The 13,532-nt window shown below is 36.8% G+C and overlaps 1 protein-coding gene across 2 annotated transcripts in view; it reads left to right on the top strand.

Moving 5' to 3' along the window:
* Me1 (malic enzyme 1) overlaps positions 1 to 13,532 on the top strand; it is a 196,757-nt gene that overhangs the window by 60,076 nt on the left and 123,149 nt on the right. The window lies entirely within an intron of this gene.

Raw genomic sequence — 13,532 nt, forward strand, 5'->3', positions numbered from 1 at the left:
CTGTTGCCTGGAAGTTCATGGTTACAATACCTGCAGGTTTGATTACACGAGGCTGCTGCCATTTTGAGACAACAGCCAGGCCCCGTAGGACCCCTGCAGGACTGACTGAGCCCCGTCTCCAGGATACCTCAGACTGACTGATCACTCCCTGCCTCTGGGGCCCTCACATCGACTGACTGCTCCCTGCCACCAGGACCCCCAGACCAACTGACTGTGCCCTATCACTGAGACCCCAGACCGACTGATTGCAACTGGCGTCCAGGATCCCACAACCACACCAAACACACCTGACCTCCAGGAACCCTGCCTGACCAACTGTATCCTGCCTCCAGGACCTCCAGCTGACCACGTCCACACCCTGAGCTGCAGCTCCCCATTTGCCAACACATTTGGAAGCTAGAGTGGCCATCTTGGATAATCCTGGAAGCCTTAGCTCCGATCTTTAGGTGGGGCAAATCCCATCCTGAGACGCCTGCTGGAGGCTTGAAGCTCATTGTCAGGTACCTCTCCTGCATCAGGCCACTGAACTCTGGGAAGTTTCATTACTACATGACTGTTATACTGTAGATTTTCTTTTTTCTCCTTATTGAAAAAGTTTAAGTTTTTATTTCTTTACTTTTCTTGCTCTCTTTTCCTTTTGTTTACCTGTTCCCTCAGAGTCTCTTTCTCCCTTTTCTGCATGCTAACATCCAATTTCTTTTGATTACACTCTCACCCTTTCTATTATCTAGAACTTCTGTATATTCTTTTCTTATCTCATTAACAGCCACATTCTACATCCCTCTGCATCCTCTTTGTCCTCCATTAGAAACTGCAGACCTTATTGCAAATCTGTTTGTTTTACCAAAAATAATATTTGAACTCATTCTGTTTAATATGACAATATTGTTATTGTCCTCATAAGGGCTATTTGGTCTAGGATCGCATAGTGTCTGAATTGGGTAGTGCTAATATTGATCTCCCCTTAAAGAAAGGATTTTGGAGTCCTATAGGGCCACTATAAGCCTATAGGGGGAAATCTGCAATACCCCAGATCTGCACTGCTAGAGGGGAAGATACATGAACAACATGAAAAAACAAGGGAAGAAAATGATCCAAACAAATCTAGATTCTATATTAATAGAATCCAATGACAGTATGTTAGAAGAAATGTCAGAAAAGGACTTCAGATTATACATGATTAAGGTGATTCGTGAAGCAAAGGATGAGATAAGAGAGCAAATGCAGGCAATGAATGATAATACCAGTAAGCTGAAAGAGCAAGTGCAGGAAGCAAAAGATCATTTCAACAAAGAGATAGAAATTCTCAAAAAAAAATCAAATGGAAATCCTTGAAATGAAGGAAACAATAAACCAAATTAAAAACTCAATGGAAAGCATCACCAAAAGACTAGACCACTTGGAAGACAGAACCTCAGACAATGAAGACAAAATATTGAATCTTGAAAATAAAGTTGCTCAAACAGAGAAGATGGTAAGAAATCATGAACAGAATCTCCAGGAACGATGGGACATCATGAAAAGATCAAATTTAAGAATTATTGGGATTGAGGAAGGCACAGAGATACAAACCAAAGGAATGAACAACCTGTTCAATGAAATAATATCAGAAAATTTCCCAAACCTGAAGAATGAAATGGAAAATCAAATACAAGAGGCTTACAGTACACCAAATGCACAAAATCACAACAGGTTCACACCAAGGCACATTATAATGAAAATGCCTAACATTCAAAATAAAGATAGGATTTTGAAGGCTGTGAGAGAAAAGCATCAGATTACATATAGGGGGAGATCAATACGGATAGCAGCCGACTTCTCAACCCAGACTCTAAAAGCTAGAAGGGCCTGGAACGACATATTTCAAGCTCTGAAAGAACATGGTTGCCAACCAAGAATCCTATACTCAGCAAAACTTACCTTCAGATTTGAAGATGAAATAAAATCCTTCCATGATAAACAAAAGTTAAAAGAATTTACAAATAGAAAGCCTAAGCTACAGAATGTTCTCAACAAAATATTCCATAAAGAGGAAATGAAAAACAACAATGTAGGTCAGCAAAGGGAGGAACTACCTTAGAGAAAAACCACTCAAAGGAGAAACCAAGCCAACTTAAAAACCAAAAATAAGCCAAATGACTGGAAATACAAATCATATCTCAATAATAACCCTGAATGTTAATGGCCTAAACTCATCAATCAAAAGATATAGACCGGCAGAATGTATTAAAAAGAAAGACCCAACAATATGCTGCCTGCAAGAGACTCATCTCATAGAAAAACATATCCATAGACTAAAGGTGAAAGGATGAGAAAAAACCTAGCACGCACATGGACTCAGTAAGAAAGTGGGGGTTTTCATCCTTATATCAGATAGAGTGGACTTCAAGCCAAAGTTAGTCAGAAGGGATAAAGAAGGACATTTCATACTGCTTAAGGGAACTTAAGGGAAGACATAACGATAGTAAATATGCCCCAAACAATAGTGCATCCCTGTACATCAAACAAATCCTTCTCAATTTCAGGAATCACATAGACCACAGCACAATAATTCTGGGTGACTTTAATGCACCGCTGTCGCCACTAGATAGACCTTCTAAACAAAAACCAACCGAAGAAACCATAGAACTCAATAATACCATCAATAACCTGGACTTAATAGACATATATAGAATATTCCATCCATCAACGAGTGGAATCACTTTCTTCTCAGCAGCACACGAAAACTTCTTGAAAATAGACCATATGTTATGCCACAAAGCAGCCCTTAGGAAATGCAAAAAAATAGAGATACTGCCTTGTGTTCTATCAGATCACAATGGACTGAGAGTAGAAATCAATGACAAAATAAAAAACAGAAATTACTCCAACACCTGGAGACTATGCTATTGAATGAAACATGGATAATAGAAAACATCATGGAGGAGATAAAAAAATTCTTAGTGGTCAATGAGAATGACAATACAACATATCAAAATCTCTGGGACACTAGGAAAGCAGTACTAAGAGGAAAGTTCATTGCATGGAGCGCATTCGAGAAAAGAATGAAAAGTCAACAACTAAATGACCTAACATTACCCATCAAAGCCCTAGAAAAGAAGAACAGAATAACAGCAAAAGTAGTAGAAGACAGGAAATAATTAAAATCAGAGCTGAAATCGATGAAATTGAAACAAAAGAAACAATTCAAAAAATTGACAAAACAAAAAGTTGGTTCTTTGAGAAAGTAAACAAAATAGACAAACCCTTAGCCAACTAACAAAGAGACAGAGAGAGAAAACTCATTATTAAAATTCGTGATGAACAAGGAAATATTACGACAGACACCACTGAGATACAGAACATAATGAGAAGCTACTTTGAAAATCTGTATTCCAACAAAATAGAAACTACCGAAGACATTGACAAATTTCTAGAGACATATGTTCCTCCCAAACTGAACCAGGAGGACATGCACAATTTAAACAGATCAATATCAAGCAATGAAATAGAAGAAGCCATTAAAAACCTACCATCCAAGAAAAGCCCAGGACCAGACGGATTCTCAGCCGAGTTCTACAAGACCTTCAAAGAAGAACTCATTCCAGTACTTCTCAAAGTATTCCAGGAAATAGAAAAGGAGGGTACCCTACCAAACTTATTCTATGAAGCTAATATCACACTCATACCCAAATCAGGCAAAGACATATCAAGGAAAGAAAAGTTTAGACCAATATCCTTGATGAATATAGATGCAAAGATCCTCAACAAAATATTGTCAAACTGTATCCATAAACATATTAAGAAAATCGTGCACCACGTTCAAGTGGGGTTCATCCGTGGAATGCAAGGTTGGTTTAACATCCTGTCGGACGAATTCATCATGTCAATAGACTTAAGGATAAGAATCATATGGTTATTTCAATTGACGCAGAAAAAGCATTTGACAAAATACAACACCCCATCATGCTCAAAACACTAGAAAAAATAGGGATAGTAGGAACATACCTGAACATTGTAAAGGCTATTTATGCTAAGCCCATGGCCAACATCATTCTTAATTGAGAAAAACTGAAGCCATTCCCTTTAAAAATGGGAAAAAGACGGGGATGTCCTCTTTCACCACTTCTATTCAACACTGTCCTTGAAACTCTAGCCAGAGCAATTATGCAGACTAAACAAATTAAAGGGATACGAATAGGAAAAGAGGAACTTAAGCTGTCACTATTTGCTGATGACATGATTCTATATTTAGAGGATCCAAAAAACTCCTCCAGAAAATTTCTAGACCTCATCAATGAATTCAGCAAAATAGCAGGCTATAAAATCAACATGCATAAATCTAAAGCATTTTTATACGCAAGTGACGAAACAGCTGAAAGGGAAATGAGGAAAACAACTCCATTTGCAATAGCCTCAGAAAAAAGAAAATACTTGGGAATCAGTCTAACCAAAGAGGTAAAAGATCTGTACAATGAAAACTTCAAAACATTGAAGAAAGAAATTGAGGAAGACCGTAGAAGATGGAAAGATCTCCCATGTTCTTGGATAGGCAGAATTAATATTGTCAAAATGGCCATATTACCAAAAGTGCTATACAGATTCAATGCAATTCCAATTAAAATCCCAATGATGTACCTTACAGAAATAGAGCAAGCAATAATGAAATTCGTCTGGAAGAATAAGAAACCCAGAATAGCTAAAGCAATCCTTAGCAGGAAGAATGAAACAGGGGGTATCGCAATACCAGAACTTCAACTATACTACAAAGCAATAGTAACAAAAACGGCATGGTATTGGCACCAAAATAGACAGGTAGATCAATGATACAGAATAGAGGACATGGACACAAACCCAAATAAACACAATTTTCTCATACTAGACAGGGGCCAAAAAAATGCAATGGAGAAAAGATAGCCTCTTCAACAAATGGTGCTGGGAAAACTGAAAATCCATATGCAACAGAATGAAAGTAAACCCCTATCTGTCACCCTGCACAAAAATCAACTCACAATGGATCAAGGACCTTGAAATCAGACCAGAGACCCTGCATCTTATAGAAGAAAAAGTAGGTCCAAATCTTCAACTTGTTGGCTTAGGATCAGACTTCCTTAACAGGATTCCCATAGCACAAGCAATAAAAGAAAGAATCAATAACTGGTATAGATTCAAACTAAAAAGCTTTCTCTCAGCAAAGGAAACTATCAGTAATGCGAAGAGAGAGCCTACAGAGTGGGAAAATATCTTTGCCACTCATACTTCAGATAGAGCACTAATTTCCAGAATATATAAAGAACTCAAAAAACTCTATAGGAATAATATAAATAACCCAATCAACAAATGAGCTAAGGATATGAACAGACACTTCACAGAAGAAGATCTACAAGCAATCAACAAACTTATGAAAAAATGTTCACCATCTTTAGTAATAAGAGAAATGCAAATCAAAACTACCCTAAGATTCCATCTCACCCCAATTAGAATGGTGATTATCAAGAATACAAGCAACAATAGGTGTTGGTGAGGATGTGGGGAAAAAGGTACACTCAAACATTGGTGGTGGGGCTCCAAATTAGTGCAACCATTCTGGAAAGCAGTGTGGAGATTCCTTGAAAACTTGGAATGGAACCACCATTTGACCCAGCTTTCCCTCTCCTTGGCCTATACCCAAAGGACTTAAAATTAGCATACTTCAGAGATACAGCCACATCAACATTCATAGCTGCTCAATTCATAGCTGCTCATCAACGTTTGTAGCCAGACTATGGAACCAACCTAGATGTCCTTCAATTGATGAATGGATAAAGAAACTGTGGTATATATATATATATATATATATATATATATATATATATATATATACACAATGAAATATTACTCAGCTATAAAGAAGAATAAAACATGTCATTTGTAATCAAATGCATGAAATTGGAGAATATCATGCTAAGTGAGATAAGCCAATCTCAAAAACCAAAGGACGAATGATCTCACTGATAAGCGGATGATGATACATAATGGGACGTGGGAGGGGGGTAAGAATAGAGGAAGGAGGGACGGTATAGAGGGAAAAGAGTTGTGGAAGGGGTGGGGGGAGGAAAAAATTATAGAATGAATCAAACATCATTACCCTATGTAAATGTATGATTATGCAAATGGTATGCTATTACTACATGTATCCCATTTGTTTACAATAAACATAAACTAAAATTAAGAAAAAAGATAATACTGTATATTTCAGAGAATATTGAGTCACAGCTTTATGGGTCATTCTAGACCTACTTTTCTTTTACTTAACTGTAAATTACTGAGGTTAGTGAAATTAACTGACTGTTTTAAGATTTCATAGCTATGACTAAAAGTACTCTTCATATCCAGTGTCCTTCTGTAGTACAGAACCATAAAGTACACTAGGATACACTCAGTAAGTTATTAGTCATATAAATCAATGTCCAAAATTGTGAGAACAACACAGTTTTTTGTATTTGAGTTTATTATATGGTAATATTTAAGACTCCCTGAAAATTGAAGGAGTAAATGCAGTAAATTAAAAATCTATAAAGGTCAGAAACATAATTAGTAGTTAAGTATTAATTCTCAAAGAATATATTAGAGAATCAGAACAAAGCTTATTAATATACATTTTTGTAAGTCATTAAAATGTATTTTTTATGTCATAATTCTGTGTCTTTAAAGTTTTGTCCTCTTTCAAGGAAAGACAGTCAATCCAAGAGGAATGTCATAGTAAGAATCACTAGTTCCCTAAAAGACTTCTAGTAATCCATAGCTCCACATTCTTTTGTCTACTCTAGTTCTACTTCTTATAAGTCTCAGACCTTCTAGTTAGGCAATTAATAGGTAATTGAAATTGAATTGTAATAGCTAGCATATTAATCACCATTTAGAAGAATATTGCCAATCTTAGCCGTTTTTGATTTCTGGAAACTGAATGCAACTATCTAAGTAGTTTAGACTTGAACCATCAGTGCTGTACATTGGTAATTTGGTCACAGAAGTGAAAACAGGGGTATTTGGCAGTACCTGGATTGTCCTTTTGTGTTTTTCTTGGTGTCTAGCACTGTCTGTAAATGATGGAATGAGTATCTAACTTTCACTTTTTATATTGACAATATTTGTGATAGTTTTCTGTTACTCCGTAACAAATTACACAAATTTGGCAGCTTACAATAACATCTACTTATTAGCTTACAGTTCTTTGGGTCAGAAGTCTGGCATGGGGTAGTTGGGTTCTCTGCTCAGGGTATCACAAAACTAAATTCAAGGTGTCAGCTGGACTATATTCTTATCCTAGAGACTTGCGGAAAAATCTGCTTCCAAGCTCATTCTTTTTTTTTTTTGGATGCTGGGGATCGAACCCAGGGCCTTGTGCTTACAAGGCAAGCACTCTACTGACTGAGCTATCTCCCCAGCCCCAAGCTCATTCTTGTTAGCAGAATTCAGTTCCTTGAGGTTTCAGGAGTCGGGTCCCTTTTTTTCTTGCTGGCTGACAGGTAGGAGCTGCTCTTAGTTCCACAAGAAGTTCTTACTCCTTGACTCTTGGCCCTGTCAATGTCAGCAACAGTGCTTGGAGTCCTCATGCCTTGAACCTCTGACTTTCCCTTCTTTGCCCAGCTGGGTAAAAATATCTATTGTGGAACAGTACAGAGTCACCCAGATAATTTTCCTATTATGAAGCTAACTGTGTTAATATAATTTAATCAAAATAAAATCCATTGTATGTACAGTCTTGGGATTATCAAAGTGTGGACACCAGGAGGCTATTAAGTCTTGGAGTCTATCTTAAAAATCTGCCCACCATAATAATTTTGACTTCTCATGAGGACTAAGTCTAGAAATAAAGCTTTAGGCGATATCTGCAATAAACAAATTCACACAACTATCATTGCAGAGCAAAATCAAATAGTTGTACAAAGAAAATGATCACTTATACTAGTATTATTAGGATGTTATATTATAATAAGGAGAACTTACTCTTTGAAGTAGGTACCCAGAAACAATAGGAAATCTACTTTTCTCTTCTGGCTTCAATTAAAAATTCTTTTACTTCTATAATAGAACTAGTATTCAGGGGCCCCACACCTTTTTTTCTTTTATTTCTGAGAACTTTTAGGACTGAAACTGGAAACACTTAAACCACCTTAGTGTTTACTTTTCTTTCAAAGTTGGTACGATCTTGTAATTTGTATTTCTTTCTTAGATGCAGTAGCTCTGGAACTGTCAGTTGGTTCTCACTGTCTCTCAGTCCTGTACTGTCACTGAGATGTATTGCTACAATATTCACACCAAGTTCTCTAATGCTTGATCTCTTGGCTACCAAGTATTCCAAGTCTTAGAGCCTAACACTGGTTATGATTTTTTGCTATTTTTCCTTTCATTTTTCTGTTTCTTTATGCCCTGTCATTTTCAGAAGGCCCCCCACCCCCATTACACCTATTGATCACATAGCTCCTGAATGTTCTCCATCCTAGAATTCTTGCCATAGTTTCACCCACTGTTGGGCTAGCTACTGCTTACTTTCTATTTATTCTTTCCATTACTCCCTGTTTCCTTCTTTTCTTTTAGTAAGAAACACAAAATTCTTGACTTCAAAAGTTTGTAATCTAGTAGGACAAATGTATAAGAAAGTGAAAAATCATATGCAGAATAAGTGTTTTAGTGGAGAAATACAGCAAGGTTCTGTGGGATTACAGAGGGATTCCAAACTCAGCTTGAGAATGTGGGTCAGGAAATATTTTCAAAGAGGAGCTCTCTGATAAGCAATTAGGAACTAGCTGGGCAGTGAAGAGGAGCCAGAGGTACTGGAGGAGAGCCTAAAGGAACCTTTAAAAGATCACTAGAATTGGAAACTAGATAGTTCTCAAGAGTAGAGTAGTTGATCAAATGCCAAGAGCAGGGATGGAACCAAAAAGGGTAAACTCAAAGGATCATACATAGCTAAAACTAAGAAAAAGTGGACTTTGAAAATGAATCCAAGGGTGGGAGCAAAGCAAGGAATCCCTAGGCTTTCTTTTTTCATTAGAATCAAAAAAGAGAAACATTACATCTGAACTTAGAGAATGCCAGCATTTAGTGTAAGCAGAAACAAAGGAGGCTGTGAAGAAGACTGAGGAGTAGCCAGAGAGTGACAGCATCAATGAACAGGATTATCGGACAGAGACACTGACACTGAGTTTTCTAATACTATGATGAAGCAGCGTAGGTACTGATGGAAGGAAGTTTATAGGTGGGTAGGAGCTGAGAACCTCTGTTTTCCCTTTAAAGACACACAAAAGTGAGCTAATCTAATGAAAGTGTGGATGGGGGGAGTGAGGGGCAGGAGAAATGTGAAGCAGCTCTCATGGAGAATCTAAGAATAGGTAGTAGGAGGTACTTGAGGAAGGCATGTTGAGTCATGAGGACCTAGCTGACACCAGAGAGACCATGAGGCCTTAATGGATCTTACACACCTGGTAGAGTGCCTTCTTAAAGCATCATTCTACAGTTGAAGTTGAAGAGAAGAGAATGTGGGTTGATTTAGATTTGAAGGTTTTCAAAAAGGATGTGATAAATAGGTGAAGGAGTTAAGAATCGTTGGCAGAATGGATAAAACCTAGTTGAATAAAGGAGGAAGTTTGATAAGGATAGACTGATAACTTGGAGGAAAAAGCAAAACAGGTGCTGAAGGAAAGGAGACACTAGCGGGCGGCGGGGGTCAAAGGATACTTATGCCAGAAGTATGATATTTGGAAAGATATGCAGTGGGCTCTTAGACCCTTGCCTCACATACTCTGCTGGAATATTATGATTGATGAGGGAGGACTTTGTAGATTAAAAGAAATACATTAAATCTGAAAGGAGAAAAAACAATTTGTTTCATATTATGAAAAACAACAAAGAAAAGTGAAAGATAAAAGAATTAGAAAAGGTATAATAATGTTAATATGTAAAGATGTCATGTAGGTTAGCATCACTTTAGCAGCTATGGATAATTAAAGCCTCTTTTTGCTCATCCAGCACCAGTTTTTCTGTTCCACAAAGGTAGCAGCAGCAGCAGTAAGGCTGTGTTCTTATCTGGATCATGCACCTTCATTCTGTTCTCTGATTGACAGGGTTGGGGCCATAGCATAAAATGTTGAAGCTTGGGCTGGATTTGAAATACCCACATAGACTTGGATCAGGGTGGAAGAGGCAAACAAGGTGAGGGAAGACCCAACATAGGACAATGTTCCAATGCCAGTTGTCAGAGCTCCAGTGGACTGAGGAGGGCATCTGTGTATTAGGGCTGTCTGCTTTAGAGATTGGAGGCTGGTGAGGTGAGTGGAATGGCCAGTTGGGGAGGGGAAGAGCAGAGATTGGTTTCATTCAGGAGAACTGACCAAGTAAGTGGATACGTGAAGTATAATAGGAACTAGGCTTCTCTCAATAGGAGAAAGTGAAAACTAGAAAGAGAAAACTAGAAGGAACTCAGTTGGAGGTATTGTGTATTTATGGTTTTCAGTATCTAGGTAGATATAAAAATAAATGTGCATGTGTATACACACGCAAACACATATTCTGTAGCTCAGTCCATTGGGTTGGGTTGGGAGCAACAACACCCCAGTGACATTGAATGCATAGAGCTCAAATCTAAATATAATTCTCCAAAAGGAGTCAAAACTCCTTAGAGAAATTTCAAATTTCAGGCTTCTTTACTACAGTCACTCTTTTTCTTCTCTGTAATTAGCATGTATTTTGTTGGAGGATTCTTTAGCACTCTGTAAATACATTGTTTATTTGTCCAATTTTCAATTATTCATTTGTTTATATCAGTATGGGTTCATGGTTATAACTGCAGGGCTTTTTGTTTGTTTTGTTTTATTTACAGTGTTGGAGATGGAACCTGGGGCCTCATGCATGCCAGGCAAGCACTCTACCACTAAGGCAAACCCCAGGCCACCTAGGTTTTAAATCTGCTGTAAATATGATTTTTGAAAACTATTATTTTGGAACATGTTATTATAATAGAAAGCAAGGAAGCTATTAAAAACTACAGTGGGCATATTAGGACTAGAGACAACATGAAGATTCTTCTACTTGATAAAGATGGAACAATTTGAGTATCAGTAAGGAAAACATGATGAATTAAAATACATCAAATATATTTAAATCTTGAATTCATACTGATCCCCCAAAAAAGCGGAAACAAAAAAACTCCACAGACACGTGTATGTAAGCACAAAAGAATATACCTACATAATACTTCCACCAATAACAACTAAGTGGAAATTCTTGAAGAATTCTAGTAAACTACCTTTATCAGTTAAAAACTGATAAGGAGAGACAGGATAAGCATTTCCTGTTTAATCTTTATCATTGGGTAACCAAAATGGTATGATTTCTCTTTAAAGAAATTTCCAATAAATAAATAATGAATGATAGAATTGGAATCTCATCATTTTGTAAACACTAATGAATGGGTGAATTTAAACATTAAGCATCAAGGACTGCTAACATCACAAAAAGAATTACTAGTTACTGTCTCTTCAGGTAATATCAGTCCATTAAGTGTCTTGTGCAAAAAACTGGACATGAATCAGATTGTCTCTGGATCCAATTAACACTTTTCCAAAAAATGCTGAAAAAAGTTAACATGCTAATCTATATCATAGGGATGTAATCAGAAAACTTAGATTGTTGCCAGCTGTATTAGACAAATTAAAACAACAATGCATAGGGATGCTTTATGATTTGGGTGATAAAACTATAACTATCAAGGAAATGATGCCACAAAAGTTAAAGAGTGGTCCCTCTTAGAAGGTAAGATCTTTTGATTGGGAGAAAAACATAGAAATGATTTATGGGTAGCTGACAAGATTTCCCTTGTTTAAACTGATGTATGTAAAAAGGTGCTTGTCTTATAAAAGTTCATTAAGCTATACATTTTTTATATGTTATTCTGTTTTGAGTTATAATACTAAAGCAAAATTTTAAAAATTTATTTTTTATTGATGCATTATAGTTTCATATAATAATGCAATTCATTGTGGTATATTCCTACATGTACAACACCTCAATTTGATCTGTTTCTTTCTGAGAGAAAACATATGACCCTTGCCTTTCTGAGTCTGGCTAATCTCACTTAGCATAATGTACTTCAGTTCCACCCATTTTCCTGCAAATGATACAATTTCATTCTTTTTATGGATGAATAAAGTTCCATTGTGTATATGTATCCCACGTTTTCTTTATCTAGTCATCTGTTGATGGACACTTAGGTTGGTTCTGTAATTTGGCTATTATGAATTGTGTTGCTATAAACATGGGAATGCAAATATCACCATAGTATGTGAAGCAAAACTTTTAAATGAGAGTAAGACATTTACTTATTTTTTTTAAAATTTTGATTCATTTTACACAAATGTGGTACAACTTATCATTTCTCGTGTTGTACACAAAGTAGAGTCATACCATTTACATAATCATACATGTACATAGGGTAATGATGTTTGTCTCGTTCTATTATCTTTCCTTCCTCCCCACCTCTCATTTCCATCTACACATCATCCTTCTTCCATTCTGCCCTTACTTTGCTCTCCCCTCCCCCATTATGTATCATCAACTACTTATCAGAGAAATCATTTGGCCTTTGGTTTTTTGGGATTGGCTTATTTCACTTAGCATGATATTCTCCAGCTCCATCCATTGACCTGCAAATGCCATAATTTTATTCTTCTTTATGGCTGAATAATATTCCATTGTATATATATATACACCACAGTTTCTTTATCCATTCATCTTTTGAAGGGCATCTAGGTTGGTTCCACAATCTAGTTATTGTGAATTGAGCTCTTATAAACATTGATGTGGCTGCATCACTGTAGTATGATGATTGTAAGTTCTTTGGGTATAGGCCAAGGAGTGGGATAGCTGGGTTAAATGGCGGGTCCATTCCAAGTTTTCTAAGGACTCTCCACACTGCTTTCCAGAGTGGCTGCACCAGTTTGCAACCCCACCAACAATGTTTGAGTGTACCTTTTTCCCCACATCCTCACCAACACCTATTGTTGCTTCTATTCTGATAATCACCATTCTAATTGGGGTGAGATGGAATCTTAGGGTAGTTTTGCTTTGCATTTCTCTTATTACTAGAGATGTTGAACATTTTTTCATATATCGGTTGATTGCTTGTAGATCTTCTGTGAAGTGTCTGCTCATTTCCTTAGCCCATTTGTTGATTGGGTTATTTGTAGTCTTGGTGTAAAGTTTTTTGAGTTCTTCACAGATTCTGGAGATTAATGCTCTATCTAAAGTGTGTATGAAAAAGATTTTCCCCCACTCTGCTTTCTCTTCACATTATTGATTGTTTCCTTTGCTGAGCAAAAGCTTTTTAGTTTGAATCTATCCCAGTTATTGATTCCTGCTTTTATTTCTTGTGGCCATACCACCCTGAATGCGCCTGATCTCTTCTGACATTTATATTTTAAAAAAATTTCTGTGTTTTAATTTGTAAAGTTACTTGTTAAGCTTTCATAGGTCATGGGGAGGGCAGATAGTATTAAAGATAACAGGTAAGAGTT

The sequence above is a fragment of the Sciurus carolinensis genome, chromosome 7 (assembly GCF_902686445.1).
Source record: "Sciurus carolinensis chromosome 7, mSciCar1.2, whole genome shotgun sequence".
In the NCBI taxonomy this organism is placed as follows: domain Eukaryota; kingdom Metazoa; phylum Chordata; class Mammalia; order Rodentia; family Sciuridae; genus Sciurus; species Sciurus carolinensis.